This window comes from Lolium rigidum, chromosome 7 (genome assembly GCF_022539505.1).
Source record: "Lolium rigidum isolate FL_2022 chromosome 7, APGP_CSIRO_Lrig_0.1, whole genome shotgun sequence".
Classification (NCBI taxonomy): domain Eukaryota; kingdom Viridiplantae; phylum Streptophyta; class Magnoliopsida; order Poales; family Poaceae; genus Lolium; species Lolium rigidum.
In genome coordinates, this window is record NC_061514.1 from 40,313,832 (window position 1) to 40,332,002 (window position 18,171).

Here is an 18,171-nt window from a genome sequence, read left to right on the forward strand (position 1 = left end):
TTGATTTGCTCTGAAATCTCACCATATTTGGATAAAAACTGCTGAATCTGACGTTGTTTTTAGCAAAAGTATTTTCTCTGTCTTTTTTCACAGGAATTAAATTTTAGGAAAAATACCACGGAAGTTTTTCACCAAAATTGGAGGCCTGGAGTTTTGGATGACGAAAGTGGGGCCATGAGGCTAAAACGGAGCCAGTGGCACGCCCCCAACATAGGGTGCGCCACATAGGCCCGTTTGGCCCTCGTGCATCATCTGGCCTCCCCCTTTCGCACACCTCCTTATATACCCCGAAGACCTACGCCCCCAGGGGAAGGGGACGTTTCGTGAAACAGAGCGCCGCCAGGACCGGAATCTTCGTTTCAGGGGTCTGCTCTTCACCCCGGAGAGAGGGATTTCGAGGGCTTCTTCATCATCACCGCCGCCAACATCATCGCCAACACCCATGGGCTCACTCTCCTTCACCATGAGTAAGTAGTCCCCTGTAGGTATAAGAGGTAGATGGGTTTTGGATGAGATTGATCATGTAATCATACATACGTATCGAGATTTGAGGTGTCTATCTTGAGGATATTCAAGTATAAGTGTTGATACATATTTGCTATGTTTAATGCTTGTTACTAGGGCCTGAGTGACATGATTTCAGTACTGGACCTATATTGCCAATGTACTGGTTTTATTTGAGAAAATATAGTAGTATAATCCGTTTTTCAAGTTTTCAGAAATATATCCGCGTCTTCGTATATTCCACTCCAATTTTGATATCTTTGGTCATTACTCCCTCATGAGCAACTTGCGCTTTCTTGTTTCGAGAGAAAACGGTTTAGGAAATGAGTGGCAATCAATTATGTAGGATCTATATCGAACGGAAAATCACTGGGGAGGAGACAGAGGGGTACGGTCTAGCTTGGTTGAAGAATCGCGGTGGAAACCAATGTGGGCCCCTCTTTCTCTCATCGCATCTCTTGTATGTTCAATTATTTTGCCTCTTTGCACCCTCTCCTCTTTTCCCCTCATTGTTGCGCATCCGCGCCTACATAGGAGAGAGATGGAGATCGACCCAAAGACAAGAGAGTGAATCGCCCATCAAACTAGAGCTAGCAACGATCGAGTGATCAGTCACACGAGCGCGACTAAGATACATGTGATGCTCAGTGGTGTTGAAGAGACGACACACACTAAAAAAGCCACTGCCCCCCTCAGCTCCATGTTATGGTTGGCGACCCTAGTTGAAGCATGAGAATATATGGTGGCCTTGGGCTTATTAGTAGGATAGTAAGGACACCAATGGTAAAACCGCTAGACAATGCAATTCCGGTCAATAAGTCCCTCATTAGCGGTTCTAGGTGCGGTTGAGTTAATCCAATATCGCCGGAGGGTAAACATTACATCCAGACCAGCCGTCCCGAGGTGATGTGGATGTCGTTAGAATCAACCCTAGCACATAGTCGAGAGCAACATAACAATGGTCTACACAAACAAACAAAAAATCATGATCTTGACATATGTATATTGGGATCTCGCTTTTGGTAAACTAAAAAAAAGCATGTTAATGAATTCTGAAAAGTTATTCACATATGTATTAGTCAACCTATGGAAATAAAAAAAATTTATCTTTCGGTACCCCTCTGTTCCCAAAAAGATGCCGCATGTTTGTCTAAGTTTCGATGTACTTACACTATAAGTATTGTCTAGATACATTGTTATACAACTTGGATTTGTATCTATCTCATTTTCGTACACATTGCAAATGGTTAGAAGTTTTTTTTTTTTTTGCATGGACAAGTCTCTACTCCGTATATACTCCCTTTGGTTAGATATGTAAGACATTGCAACATTTTGTTTGGTTCACCCACTTTAGTTTGTATCTAGTCTATTTTGTGTGTAGGTACACTTACTTTGGTTTTTATCTAATCTACTTAAAAATATCTAAAACATTTTATATTGATGCATGGAGAGAGTATTTTAAACAAATACAGTTTTCGCTAAATTTAAAAACAGGTTCGATTGTACCCAAGTCTACAAAGCCATTAGGTTGGAGCAGCAATACACCCACAAAAAGGATGACAAGTCCCAGGTTGACTGATCCTGTGCAATGTATACGGGTGAGCAGTGAGTATGACTGTATGAGTATGACGAGCTATATGCATGGGACATACACAAACTTGTCCTCGACGTGCAAACTCATCCAAATACTTGCAAAATGGGAGCAGGTGGTACATGAACTTGTTAGTCGGGTGCAAACAGCCCCAAACAATCCGAATTGCACTGTTTGGAGGGACACGCTGGCAGTGGATGTATTTGCAAAAACCTCCCCGGATTCATCTGAATTAACATAAGCCCACGGCCTATTTGTTTTAATCGCGCGACGTCGCCACTGCGTCCATTAGCGGCGTCTTTCTCGGCACGATCACGGGGTGACGGCCGCGCCGCCACCGATCCACCAAGAACAGCTCAGCCTTTACCTGAAAGTGCATTTGTTGCTGCTGCAAGAGAAGAAATTCCACAAGCAAGAGCAAGACTTACAACTTCCAGCATAAGAGGAAGAGCAAATGTTGCAGCATCCAGAAGAGGGGGCAGAGGAAGGAGCACATCTAGGAGCACTTCAAGGAAAAGAGTGGCAGCAGATGTTGCTACAACATCTGGTACAGCAGCTGCAGCACCTAGAGGAAGATCAAGAAGAAGGAACTACAGAACAGGGCCAGGAAGTGCTTACTGGTTGCTGGTTGGTGATGAACAGCAAGGAAGAAATGTTGTGCCAGATTTGAATGCAGTGCCAGAGGAGGAAGAAATACCCATTTCACAAAATGCACCAGATGGGAATGTCTAGAGGAGCTCCAACATGTTTTCCTTGTCAAAATGCATGTAATCCTGACAATTCTTGTGAGACAATGTTGCCAGGAATTCTGCTATTTTTTGTCATAATTTTGTGAACACAAAATTGTATTGTGCTGCAAATTACTATCTGAACAATTTGGCATTGCAATAAAATGATCAAAAGTGCTCTTGAATTTATTTATTCAAATTCCATAGAACAACATGGATTACATAGCTACATTGAGTACATGATTGTCAAACAAATCCTCTTGTCATCAGGGCAACAACCACATACACCATCACACACACAACACCTAACACAAGAATGCTAGCTTCCTTCTTCTCCCTCCACTTCATATCTGCTTTGTGATCCCTCAACAGCTTCTTCTTCTCCAACTTCATCCTCTGCATCTCACATTCCAGTTCAGCAACAACATTCTCCAGCCTCATATTTTCTGCTGCAACTTTCCTCATCACACAAGAAGAACTGCATAAGCAAAAGCTCTGCTTGTGCCCATCAATATGGCCAGCATCCTTCGATTTCTCAACAGCTACCTGAAATGCAGTACAAACACAACAATTTCAGTGTTTGTTGCCTCTAATTTGCAAAAAATTCAGAGGAAATTCATTCAAAAACCTTGCTGCAGCATACCTTGCCATCCCAGAGCACCTCTACGGTTGCTCGCCACTCTTCGCCCGCGCCATTGCTCGAGCTTGCTCCGCCACGCCAGGGGCCTGCCCCAGCTTCTTCCTCCATTCGCCCTCGCCGCTGCTGGAACTGCCTCGCCCGCGCCGTCACCGGTCCGCCGTGCCGCCGTCGCCGTGTCACCGGTCCGCCGTGCCGCAGTCGAGGAAGAAAACGATTTGGGAAATAGGGTTCGGCAGGAATATTCTTCGTATATTCCCTTCCCGCCCGGCCGTGAAAAATAGGGGCAGTTTTATTAAATCAAGAAAATCCAGGGGGCGATTCACAAAAAAGCCTAACTCACGCCACTGTCCATTCGCCAGCGTGTCAAGCCAAATGGCAAGTTCTGATTGGTTCTGGGTGTTTTTGAACCCGACTTACAAGTTCGTGTACCACCTGCCCCCATTTTGCAAGTATTTGGGTGTGTTTGCACGTCGAGGACAAGTTCGTGTATGTCCCATGCATATAGCTCGAGTATGACTGACCGTGACCATCACTCGCACTCAGGTACGTTTATGTGGTACGTGAGGGTGAGGCGCCGCCGCCCCTGTTGGTGGTCACACCGGCTCTGGTGGGTAGCAAAGTAAACATGAAAGAATGATGGGATGCAGCCGCGCAGGGCCGCCTAGTTGCCGAGGTGTTCGGCTCCCTTCGCTTTAAAAAGTGCCTTTATGACGAGGTGATGTAAGGCAGAAGGTCCCCAGTGTGGTCTCATGTGTCAGCGTGTGTCCAGCGGGAAGTGGGCCAGCTCAAGTTTCCTTCACTCCTGTCAACCCTAACGAGCCTCCCTCCCAGGTCGCTTGCGCGGGCGGCTCCGGAGGGCTCCCCCAACCTTAAACAAAAGCCCTAGATCCCGAGCCCCCCTCCCGGCCGCTGCCGGCGCCGGCGGTGGTGGCGGCGCCCGGCCGCCAAAGGCGGAGGGCAGGGATAGCGGGCTCCTCTCGTCTCCTTTCCGCGCGGGGAGTAGGTGACGCTGGAGGTCGCGAGGTTTGCGGCGGCGGCCGCGGCGGTTCGGTGCGGCGGAGCTAGCAGGATCGTGCTGCGGCGAGGTGGCTGGGGCGACCTGCCGACGACGTGGCAGGGCGGTGGCGCCCTCACGGGTTCCGACCAGGAAGGGCCCTCGTGGGCCCGATCTGGGCCTGCCTGGGCTTTGGGCCGCGGTCGCGGCTTCAACCGCTTGTGCTGCTCGGCTTGCCCGCGGGACGGCAGGGCAAGGCGCGACTTCTCTCTCGCCGGTCTTCTTGTTGCCGTGGCCGGAGGTCGCCCAGTGCCTTCGCTGCCTGCCTGCTAGTAAGGGGTTGTGGAAGGTATGGCTGGCAACGTTCTGGGCTGCCGAGGTGAAGCTGGCGGCGGTCATCTCCCTAGTGTCAAGTGCTAGCCTCTATGGGTGGCATCTCCAGCTGTTGGTGTCCGATTACTTGGGTGGAATTTGGGGTTGATGGAATGGCCGGGAGAAATTCCGTGCTTTCGCATCGTCGCCTTCTTGAAGGCGTCGTCTAGGCCTTTCCATCATGGCCCCTCCCGATCAACGGGGGAAACCCTAGATCCATCTTATTGGTTCAGATATTGGCGGCGCTACGACGTCTTTCCCTCGTTGGAGGCGCTATCCGGTTTGCTCGTGGAGTCCAAGTTGATAATCGGGGTCACGGCTGGTCGCCACTCGGAGCGTGGGCGTCTAGGGCGCTATGTACACTGGCGCCGACATCCCCTTTTGGCGTCGCTGTTCTCAGTTCCGGCCATGTCCTGCCGTCCACTTGCTACTTCTCGGCGCTTTGGGTGGGCTGTACGTCGGCGGACGACGGGTGCCTTCCTGGAGCTAGGGTCTGATTGGAGGTGGTTTGCTTCAGTTGTGACGCGGTCTCGGAGCTCTGTGTCCCAACCATGGCGCCTCTTTGGTTGGTGGTTGGGCTAGGTGTGTGCGCTTGTCGTGTTTCGGGTGTGGTTCACCGTTTAGTTTTCATGTGTAAGGGTTTTGGATCCGATTGACCCTCACATGGCAGGACACAGCCACAACCAAACAACCAGCTCAAAATCTTTTCAGAGCCCAGAAATTACAGCCCAGGCAACCAAACGAAGTGACAACAACGTCTTTTGGGGTGGTCCTATCTATCGCTTTAAGCGATGCCTGGCGACCAAATCGCTGAAGGGAGCGTAGCCTGGGCCGGGGCCCATTTAGCTCCGCGCGCTGCCTTCGCTCGCCCTCGCACGCCTTGCGATCCTGGAATCCTGGATGGAATAAGTTGTTCGCTCCAAGCAACCTTATTAACAAATTTTTTATTTCGAAAAAGTTCAGGTTTAAAAAATGTTTAAATTTGAAACTGTTCAAATTTTAAAACAGTCAGACTTCGAAAAGGTTCAAACTCGAAAAATGTTCAAAATAGAAAATTGTTCAAATTTAGATATTGTTTTAATTTTTTAAAAATATCCAGATTTTAAAAATGTTCAAACTCGAAAAATGTTCAAACTAGAAAATTGTTCACATTTGAAAAATGTTCAGATTTTGGAAATTATTCAATTCGAAAATTGTTCAGATCCAAAAAAAGTTCAATTTTTGGAAATGTTCAAATTTAATATTTGTTCAGATTTTGAAATAGTTTAAAGTCGAAAATATAATAAAACGAAAATGAAAAGAGAAATAAATAAATAAATAGGAAACAATAAAATCGAACAAAAAAAGGAAACAGGAAACAAAACCAAAGGAGAAAGCCTCCATCGCTGGCTTAATTGTAGTAAACGGGCCGGCCCAGGTAAACAAACGCACCCGAGGTGTACAAGCAGAAACAACAACGCATGCGCTAATCCGACACCCGGACGGCGGTGAGACGAACGCCATGGCGACAAGATCCCGGGGTCCCGACAGTCGGCGCGTCGACCCTGTCCAGCACACGCACAGATCGAGCCTGTACGTTGTCCACCATTGGGGCAAAGATCAGCGCTGCCGCCCTCACAGACCAAGCTAGCAGACGCTTCAGAACAGATCAGCTCACACGTGCCACGAACAGAAGCGACGACGTGGCGGCTGGGCCCGAACTTGTTGAATAAGGAGAAGGCCATAATTTGGAGTTTCGCGTTGAAGATGCAGGGCCGTGGTGTAAGCTCCCAGGAGCTGGCGACCCACGACTTCCCGTCCGCGGAGGGCCTGTACCTGATCCAAGTCATCAAGAGGTACGGCGGCGGTGGCGCGCCACCGGCGGCATCAAGCTCGCTATCGATATCGGGATCCAGAGGACGTCGTTGTAATTTTTCTTTGTTTCTGGGTCTTTCTGTAAGAACGAAACTTTAATGTCATTTCCTTTTCCTCCGCAAAAAAAAAAAAAAAAAAAAAAACAGAAAGTAGGTTGTACATGGCAACAACCCAACCCCAGTCAAGCAGCCGAGCCTTCCCAACTGCTTGCTGTTTCTCGCGGAGAGCAATCTGACCAACTGCGTTGGAACGGAACCGCCTGACACACTTCCAGTTACGCGGCGGCACCATCACATAGCACGCATGAGACTTTAGATAGGTTAAAAAAGTATTTTTTACCAGGCTACTTGGCGGCCTATTAAGAGATTACTTGATGCCTAGTTTGCTCTATATTTTACTCTTTTTTCGGTGGTTGATTTTTGTATAGACCCGCGTTGATCCTTGAATTATAAACGTTTGAATATTTATTTTATCAATAAAAAGCTGTGTGCATCAACCGATGCAGAGGCCGGGATTCACCCCATTTCGAAAAAAAGATAGGTCAAAGGAGTTTCTGACGATTTTCAATTTTTCTGTTCAGAATTCTAAAATTTCAAATTTAAAAACATTTGAAAGTTGTCAAAATTTTCAGACTGTTTAGATTTAAAATAAACGCCATATTTGAAAATAGTTTAACTTTTTACAATTCCAAATTGGAAAATGATCAGATTTTTAAATTGCTTCAATTTAGAAAAATATTCCAAAACCAAAATACAAATAGAAAAAAAAAAACAGGCAGAAAACCAACAAACATGTTAAACGCGCTATCCTAGTAAAATAAATGGGCCTTGCCAAGTAGTCAGTGCTCTCATAGAGCCCCGCTATGTTCGTGTGTATAAGACCTCTTCATGATCATAGATAAATCGGGTTAAGACTATCCATACTAAGGTATCATAGCTAGTATCATGTATTTGAAGGTTTCAAATAGCTGATGTGTTACTGTATTTAATGGTGATCAGAAAGATCATAGTGTTATCATTAATAGATACCATCACTAGTAGGAAAAACCTTGTAGGTGAAACCTTATTTCTGTGGCACACCAGCTACATATGCGCCACAGAAACAATTTCTGTGGCGCACGGAACATGGTGCGCCACAAAAATAGCTTATTTTTGTGGTGCACCACAAGCCTATGCGCCACAGAAATAAGGTGGAACCCACACTCGGTCAGCCCTAATAATTGGTTTCACTATTTCTGTGGCGCACATGACCACGTCCGCCACAAAATGCCTTAATTCACAAACATGAATTCCTTCGAGATGCTCATGTATTATGTCATCTTTTACCACTGAAAATTAACAAACATGAATTTCGACTTTTTTTGCAAAATTGTGTAGGAAAATCATCAAAATGGATTCCTGGTTGCATACGAATTCGAAAAAACGCACAATATATCAAAATGTTTCCACGAAAATTCTACATCCGAATTCACCCGGGCTTGCCCGGTTGGACAATTTTTAGAATTCCCAAATTCGAAAAGAGTAAAAAGTTACGACAAAATAAAGATTTTTTGCTGTAAAATAGAAAATTCGAAAAAAAAAATTTGTGGCGCACCAAGTGCCCATGGGACCGAGATCAGGTGACATGCCTTAGGCATGTCACGTGTGAACAGTGCGGTGACATGCACCCCTTTTCTCACCGTCGGATCTAGATTAGATGGTAGGATATCACTGCTACAGGAACCATCTACAGTGCATTTGCTACAGGATATTGGCATAGGACATTGCTACAGTTTGTGCGCTACATGACCATCTACAGTCGCGCGCTACAGTGTTTGATCGTGTGTATTCATTTTCAATCCTACGGCCTACGGTGCATGTCACCGCACTGTTCATGCGTGACATGCCTAAGGCATGTCACCTGACCTCGGTCCGTGCCCATGCGCCACAGAATTAAGCTCCGAAATTTGAAATTTCTGCCGCCCTCCTCCACTTCTCCTCAGTTCTCCTCACTTCTCCTCAGTTCTCCTCACTTCTCCTCCACTTCTCCTCAATGCTCCGCACTTCTCCTCCACTATTTCTTGGATGCAAACTTCTCCTCCTCCACTTTTCCTCCTCCTCTCCTCCACCACCACCACCTCCTCCGGCCGACCTCCTTCTCCTCCTACTTCGGCGACCACCTCCTCCGACCGGCCGGCCTCCTCCTCCTACTCCGGCCGACCTCCTCCTCCTCCTACTCCGGCGACCACCTCCTCCGACCTCCTCCGGCGACCACCACCTTCTCCTCCTCCTCCACCACCACCTCCACCTCCACCTCCTACTCCACCACCACCTCCTCCGGCCGGCCTCCTCCTCCTCCACCCACCCCAACCACCCACCCACCCAACCCATCCACCCACCTCCAGCGACCTTCCTAGTGAAATTTCAAACAAAAAAATTTAAAAAAATTTGGCGGCCTCTAGATCTGGCCACCATTTTTTTGAATTTCAAAAAAATTTATGTGGCACACCAACGCCGGGTGCGCCACAGAAATAAGACTTTCGGTTTCTGTGACGCACCACCGCCTGGTGCGCCACGGAAATAAGACTTTCTGTGGCGCATGGGCAGGTGCGCCACAGAATTCTTATTTTTGTGGCGAGAATTCTGTGGCGCACCGCCCATGCGCCACAGAATAGCTTTTTGGTGCGCCATTGATGAGCCTTTTCCTACTAGTGCATATCGTAGCATGAAAAATAGTGCTAAATAGATCTTGTAAATAATTTTGTATTGAGAATATACAAATAAATAAATATAGTTAGTCTATGATACTACTCCTCCTTCGTTCACAATTATCCTATGGTTTGGGTTTAGTATACTTTAATATCATATCTATTTTATTTTATAAATCTTGACATTTTCTCAAATGGAAATGGTGAAAGTTCACAAAAATTGATTTTGATCAAAGCCAAAATCGCACGGTAAATAAAAGCGAAGGAAGTGTATGATATCAAACATTATAGAAATAGTATCGCACACTAACTCATATGCGTCATCCTATTATATAATATACTACTTGCTGTAACAGCTTAAGTTAGGCTGGCCATAGTGGGTAGTATAATATAGTAGTATCATGTATATGATACTTTTGTATGATACTAGATCCATAATGCATAGTATCATAGACTAGTATCATAGTTTGGCTATATTAATTGATTTGTACAATCTCAATACAAATTTGTGTACAAGATTTATTTGATACTAACTTTTCTCGTGATGTGCGCTATGATACAGTATCTACCTATGATACTCTAATCTCCTCTTTTATCCATAATTACCTGCCACATTAGCATTTTTGGTGGGGCTAGAATGCATGATACTAGCTATGATACTAGCACTATAGCTAGCCTTAGGGGTCCCATGCTAGATTGATGATTACCATACACGCATTTCGAGAGCAGAAAAAAGTGTTGGATTATTAGGCAATTTTCGTGTGAGATTAATTACCGAAAACAACATGACAGATGCACAAGCATACTTAACCACACACATCAGACTAAGCACATGCATCAGATCTGAACATGAAACAACTAGCAGTGCAAGGTAGGAGAGGAAAAGCACGTACATCGCGACCTATAAGGTCGCACCAGCAGCACCAGCACCACCACCATGGGTATTGTTGATGTCGCCCATGGTGTAGTCGGATCTGTCGATGAAGCAGTCGAACCGTCGAAGAAGATCACGAACACCAGCGAGCAGTCGGGTCGAGACGCTTCCCAAAAACCTTATCGCCCGTCTCCCGGTGCAGGATCTCAACGGACGGGGTTTCGGAGGCCTGCTCTCCCGGACGGCTGTGCACGCAGTCGCCGGGATGGAGAAGACTAGAGAGTAGCGCAACAAAAGGAACTTCGTGAGAGAGACGAACTAGAGAGTTTTGGGCGTTGAGCGTTAGAGACTCCAGATCTTATCCGTCTCTTGGTATAGCCTCGGAAGAGAGCCGACCGCGTTGACACGCGTAGGAAACCAGGGACACGCGGCCAGCATGCACATGTAGGTCGACACGTACCCAACTCAGTTGGTGCACCAAGCAAAAATTTTAGGCTTCCTTGAGTGTGTCTCGAACTCGAACTCGAGTCACGAAACGCGTGCGTGCGTGACGATGGAGGCGAGGCTGGGCGGGCGGAGAAGGAGGAGTGTGCGAGGGCTCCTTCTATGCTCGCTCACTTGAAAGGACTAGAACAGTAGCCCTTATATACCACTCCAACTCACTCCCAACTAGCAATGTGGGACTAAAATTTGTCCCCCAAGGCTGTCCCAAGCTGCCAACGTGATGGGCGTTGAGATTTCAGGAATTGTAGACTACATGGGCTGCCTTATTGGGCTGCAGCCCATCTACATTCAACAATACCCCACCAGATCTCATATGCACATCAGATGACACATTAGTTCCATTCATCTGTTTAATATACCCGCACTTCGGTGGAGATCGTTAAGTTGAACTTCCACTTAGGCAAGGAGCTACGCTTGACTACAACTGAACAATGGACTATGCCTTGAATTGTCAGTCTTTGTGCAGCAAGTTTCACTCAATGTCGGCACGGTACTAGGCTACCATAGCCTTCCCCTCGGGTGGAGCTTATAAATCATACTCCTCGGCCCTTCATGAGCTTACTAGAGATTCACCCAAATCTCCCACACTATGACCAGTAGTGTCACTCGTATAGGTGTGTTCTTCAAAGATCACCCATGTAGGACAGCGTCTTCGCTCATCAAGAGCCGCTCAGAACACATTAAGACATTGTCAACCTGCCTTACAGTAACTATGAGAGAATTGCATCTGCAGCGGAGTGGGAGTATTAAATTTTCTCTCAACTCAGTTACTCTGGTTTGTTTTCCCAGGTCCTACTTCATGGAATTTCCGATTACATAGGTTGGGTTACCCGCTCGGCAACTCAAGTGGGTCTCAAACCCATCTCCCTTGATGCAAGGTCTATCATATTTCTTGATAGTCCTTTTGTGAAAGGATCTGTCAGATTCTTAGCACTTTGGACATAATCCAATGCTATCACTCCGGAGTTTTTCAGTTTTCTGACAGACTTCAATCTCCTCTTGATATGTTTGGAGCTTTTCGTATTATCCTTAGAACTTTTCACTTTGATAATCACAGTTTGATTATCACAGTTCATGAGGATGGCCGGTATTGGTTTTTCAACCATAGGCAAGTCCATCAAGAGCTCACGAAGCCATTCCGCTTCGACAGTAGCTGTATCTAATGCTGTGAGTTCTGCTTCCATAGTTGACCTCGTTAAGATGGTCTGCTTGCAAGACTTTCAGGAAACAGCGCCACCACCAAGATTGAAAACATATCCACTTGTGCCCTTCATTTTAGCATCTGAAATCCAATTGGAATCACTATACCCTTCAAGTCCTCTTGGATACCCGGTATAATGAATTCCATAACTCATGGTTCCCTTTAGATAGCGCATCACTCTCTCAAGAGCATGCCAATGATCATCTCCCGAGTTGGCCACAAACCGGCTAAGTTTGCATACAACAAACGAGATATCAGTCCTTGTAGCGCAAGCTAAATACATGAGTGAACCAATGATTTGAGAATATCTCAACTGATCTCTAGTTGCCTTTTCATTCTTTCGAAGCAAGACACTAGGATCATAAGGTGTGAGAGAAGATTTGCAATCAGCATAGCCAAATCTGCTCAACACCTTCTCAACATAATGAGATTGCACAAGTGTAATCCCATTATTCTCATCTCTTAGTAACTAGATGTTTAATATAACATCAGCTTCTCCAAGATCTTTCATCTAGAAACACTGAGATAAGAAGATTTTGACCTCCTCAATCACTTTGAGACTTGTCCCAAGAATTAGTATGTCATCCACATACAAGCATAGGACAACTCCCTCACCCCCACCATGGCGGTAGTACACACATTTATTGGCTTCATTAACAACAAAGCCCACATATGTTAAAGTTCTTTCGAACCTCTCATGCCATTGTTTGGGTGCTTGTTTGAGACCATACAAAGATTTCTTTAATTTACACACCTTTCTTTCTTGACCTTCTAGTACAAAATCATCAGGTTGTTCCATGTAAATTTCCTCGTCCAACTCTCCATTTAGGAAAGCCGTCTTAACGTCCATTTGATGAACGAGAAGACCGTGTGAGGCAGCCAATGAAAGTAGTACTCGAATTGTAGTCAATCTCGCCACAGGTGAGTATGTATCGAAGAAATCTTCGCCTTCCTTTTGTGTATAGCCTTTGGCTACAATCCGAGCTTTGTACTTCTCAATAGTACCATCAGCTCGAAGCTTCTTCTTAAATACCCATTTACATCCTACAGGTTTGCACCCATAAAGACGCTCAGTTAACTCCTACGTTCCATTAGCCAAGATGGATTCCATCTCGCTTTGAACCGCTTCCTTCCAGTAGTACGCATCAGGAGATGCAAGAGCTTCTGAAATGGTAGTGGGAGTATCATCCACAAGATACACAATGAAATCATTACCAAAAGATTTTGCAATCCTTTGTCTCTTGCTCCTCGTTGGAGCTTCATTGTCATCTTCATCAGAATCTGAACTCTCATCATCATATTCCTCATCAGACTCCATAGGAGTTTCATGTATTGGATCAGATTCCCAACTAGACATGCCATGCATATCTCTCATAGGAAATATATCCTCAAAGAATGTAGCATCTCTTGAATCAAAGATGGTGCCAACATTCATGTCGTCCACTCCAGATTTCACCACAAGAAATCTCTAAGCAATGCTATGGGCAGCATAGCCAAGAAAGACACAGTCCACGGTTTTTGGTCCAAGCTTTCGCTTTTTGGTGATTGACAAATTCACTTTAGCCAAACAGCCCCAAGTTCGTAGGTAGGAGAGTGACGGCCTTTTCTTTTCCCATTCCTCATAAGGGGTAATCTCTTTATTCTTGGTTGGAACACGGTTTAGGACATGACACGAGGTCAATATAGCCTCCCCCCACCATTCCTTGGATAAACTCGAAACATCTAACATGGCGTTAACCAAATCTGTTAGAGTACGGTTTTTTCCTTTCCGCAATCCCATTGGATTGTGGGGAATTGGGAGGCGTCCTCTCATGGATTATACCATGTTCCGCACAGAATAAATTGAACACATTAGAAAAGCACTCTCCAGCACGATCGGACCGAATCCTTTTTATCTTTCTTTCAAGTTGGTTCTCAACTTCAGCCTTATAGATTTTAAAGAAATCAAGAGCCTCATCTTTAGTTTTCAGGAGATACACATAACAGTATCTAGTGGAATCATCAATCAAAGTCATGAAATATTTCTTTCCACCTCTTGTCAACTCACCATTCATCTCACATAGATCTTAATGTATGAGCTCTAGTGGTGCCAAGTTTCTTTCCTTCGCAGGCTTGTGAGGCTTGCGTGGCTGTTTTGCTTGCACACTAGCATGGCACTTAGAGCCTTTGACAAAGGTCAATTTCGGAATTAAACTCATATCAGCAAGCCGCGACATACAAAAGAAATTAACATGACAAAGTCATGAATGCCAAACAGTAGTTTCATTAACACTAGTGCTTACATTGTTCACAACATTATCACAGAAGTCTTCTAGAGAGAAGCGAAACATTCCCTCACATTCATAGCCCTTTCCAACAAAAGTTTCGTACTTATACAGTACAACTTTATTGGACTGAAACGCCAACTTAAACCCATCTTTCATAGGACGGGAGCCACTAAGGAGATTCTTCTTGATAGAAGGGACATGCAGCACATTCTTCAATTGCACGATCTTTCCCGAAGTAAACTTCAGATCTACCGTGCCAACACCATGAACAGTAGCATGTAACCCATTCCCCATCATTACTGAGGAACCTCGGGCCTGATAAGAGGTAAACGTGGAGATGTCAGCACACACATGAACATTAGCACCTGTATCAACCCACCATTACGTAGGCTGAAACACCGAAAGAACGATGAGGTAATATATTACCATACCCTGTATTTCCTTCACCGGTGTTGCCAATGACCATGTTGACAGAGTTTGAGTTCTGTCCAGCCTGACCTTTCTTTCCTTTGCGTTGTGGACAGCGATTAGCCCAATGGCCCGTCTCGCCACACACCCAGCAAGGATCTTTCTTCTCCGTTTTCCCCTTCTTCTTGAAGTTGGTAATCTGGGAGACTCCCTTGTTCTTTCCTTTGGACTTGTGGGCATTTTTCTGCACCATATTGGCAGCAGAGCGTCCCTCGGTTCCTCCAGTGTGTTTGTCTTTGGCCCTCTCCCTCTCCTCAACATCCAGAGAGCCCATGATATTCTCAACAAAGAACTCATGTCTCTGATGTTTCAGAGAAGTGGCAAAGTTCCTCCATGAAGGAGGAAGCTTAGCAACAGTGCATCCCGCGACAAATTTGTCCGGTAGCACACACTTGAGGAGCTCAAATTCCTTTGTCATGATCTGTATCTCATGAGCCTGTTCTACTACAGATCGGTTCTCAACCATTCTGTAGTCATTGAATTGCTCCATAGCATACAGTTCACCTCCGGCATCGGCAGCACCAAACTTAGCGTCCAGTGCATCCCACAGTTCCTTTCCATTTCGGATGTGTAGATAAGCATCAACCAACTTGTCTCCAAGCACACTTAGGACGGCACCCACAAAGATTACGGTGGCATCCCCGAACGCTTTATCCTCTTCAGGAGTAAGCGGACCTCTGGGAATACCTTCCGCAACTCGGTGCACGCCCATAGAAGTGAGCCACAAGAGGGTCTTATTCTGTCATCTCTTGAAATGAGAACCCGTAAACGGGCTCGGTTTAAGCGCAGCAGCAAAACCAGACGGTGAAAATTGCCTATGCAAATATGGTTTTTGGATTGTTGGATTATTAGGCAATTTTCGTGTGAGATTAATTACCGAAAACAACATGACAGATGCACAAGCATACTTAACCACACACATCAGACTAAGCACATGCATCAGATCTGAACATGGAACAAGTAGCAGTGCAAGGTAGGAGAGGAAAAGCACGTACATCGCGACCGGGAAGGTCGCACCAGCAGCAGCACTACCACCACCATGGGTATTGTTGATGTCGCCCATGGTGTAGTCGGATCTGTCGATGAAGCAGTCGAACAGTCGAAGAAGATCACGAACAGCAACGAGCTGTCGCGCCGAGACGCTCCCCAAAAAGCTTGTCGCCCGTCTCCCGGTGTAGGATCTCAACGGACGGGGTTTCGGAGGCCTGCTCTCCCGGACGGCTGTGCACGCAGTCGCCGGGATGAGAAGACTAGAGAGTAGCGCAGCAAAAGGAACTTCGTGAGAGAGACGAACTGGAGAGTTCTGGGCGTTGAGCGTTAGAGACTCCAGATCTGATCCGTCTCCTGGTGTAGCCTGGGAGGAGAGTCGACCGCGTTGACACGCGTAGGAAACCAGGGACACGCGGCGAGCATGCACATGCAGGTCGACACGTACCCAACTCAGTTGGTGCACCAATCAAAAATTTAGGCTTTTCTTGAGTGTGTCTCGAACTCGAACTCGAACTCGAGTCACGAAACGCGACTTGCGTGACGAGGCGAGGCGGGGCGGGGGGAGAAGGAGGAGTGCGCGAGGGCTCCTTCTATGCTCACTCACTTGGAAGGACTAGAACATCAGCCCTTATATACCACTCCAACTCACTCCCAACTAGCAATGTGAGACTAAACTTTGTCCCCCAAGACTGTCCCAAGCTGCCAACGTGATAGGTCTTGAGATTTCAGAAATTGGAGACTACATGGGCTGCCTTATTGGGCTGTAGCCCATCTACATTCAACAAAAAAGGCCAACCGTGTGATCAATTTCATGTTGATCGAGTGGCTAACCTACTCATCCATAGCCATTTCTCCCGTGTGACATCAGCATAACGTTGCAAGTAGATTCAAGCGTTGGGGTGAACAGGGGGCTATTGGGGACATATTTTTTTTCGAAATGGGGGTCATCCCCGGCTTCTGCATCATGATGATGCACACGGCCTTTTGTTAAAAGTATTCAAAGTATAATTGTTTACAAATCACTCATCATCGAGGATTGATACAGGAATCAACCATCGAAAGAAACACATAGCAAGACTAGAAATCAACATAGTCTTCTAGTATGACGCCAACCAGCCTGGCACAAGATATCCTGAGCGACCATCAGGAGCCGTGTGCATCCAGAAGCCATGACATCCCGCTGCCCCCCGGAGAGAGTAGGGCCCAAAGTTGGACCCAATGGGAAACCATATGAATAACCTGCAAAAAATGAAAGGAAGGTTTTTTATTAAAAATTATGTCATTCCTGCTCCTCCAAATAGACCAACATAAAGCAGCAACCCCAATCCGGATAAATGCCTTAGATTGTCTATCAACTCCATTCAACCAGTTACCAAACATATTAGTAATATTGGTGGGAGGTGGAAGAGCATAAGTAAAATTCACAGTACGCCATAAGAGTTTAGCTAAAGGGCATTCAATAAAAAGGTGTTGAATGGTCTCCTGCTCCCCACAGAAAACACACTTTGTACACCCATTCCAATGTCGTTTAGCTAAATTATCTTTTGTTAGCTATTGGGGACATATAAAGGGCACACGGTACTGAGGTTCTCAAATCAGCTGGGCCTTGATTTCAATCGAAAGGATAGACAGATTAGTTAGGTCTGGTGTTGATCTTGTATAAGCGAGATGTGAGATATTAGAAGAAATACTGAGAAAGGGCATGTTGACCCATCGGAACGCGAACCTGACGCTGTACACCAAATGTTCGTTCCGAGGCATACCTTCGCAGCTGGTGCCATGCTTGGAGAGTTGGAGGCCGAGGACGGCCGGCGCCATTCGTACATCTTCACGGAGTCGGATTTCCCCATGCCCTTCTCCTACAGGAGGCTCTGCGAGGGCGTTGTCGGGCGAAACTTTGTTTTTACAGTAGTCGGTACCTATCGGAGTGACGTTAGTAATGACGTCAGCCATGTGCTGATCAATTTTTGCACAAAATTGTGAAACAAATTTGAAACATAATTGAAACATAACTGAAACACTAATATTTTTGTGAAACAAACCGTAGTGACGTCAGCAATGATGTCATCAGTTTCACTTTTTGTCAGACTGTTTCACTATTTTTTCCATGTATCATTTTAGTTTCAAAAAAGTTTCACTTGTGTTTCAATTATTAGTTTTATATTAGACAAATGTCAAAAGCCTCACCAATCTCAAAGCACAGAGTGAAGGATAGATGTGACACCTACACCTACCGGCTCCTTTAAAATCGCCGCTCTCCGTTGTCGGGATGCCGGTGTTGAGGAGATCGATGGAGAACTGGAGTAGTGGGCCTGTCGACGGTGTGACGGCGGCGGTCAGAGGAGGCTTTGAACTCATCGTCGCATCCATCCTGTGGATCAGAGCACGAAGAGATACGTCGTAACTTCTTGTTCATCGCTCATTGGTTGGACTTAGTAGGCCCGTTAGCGACCGGGGACTGGCAGCCCTTTTGCTGTTGAACTCACTCCTGTTGCTGT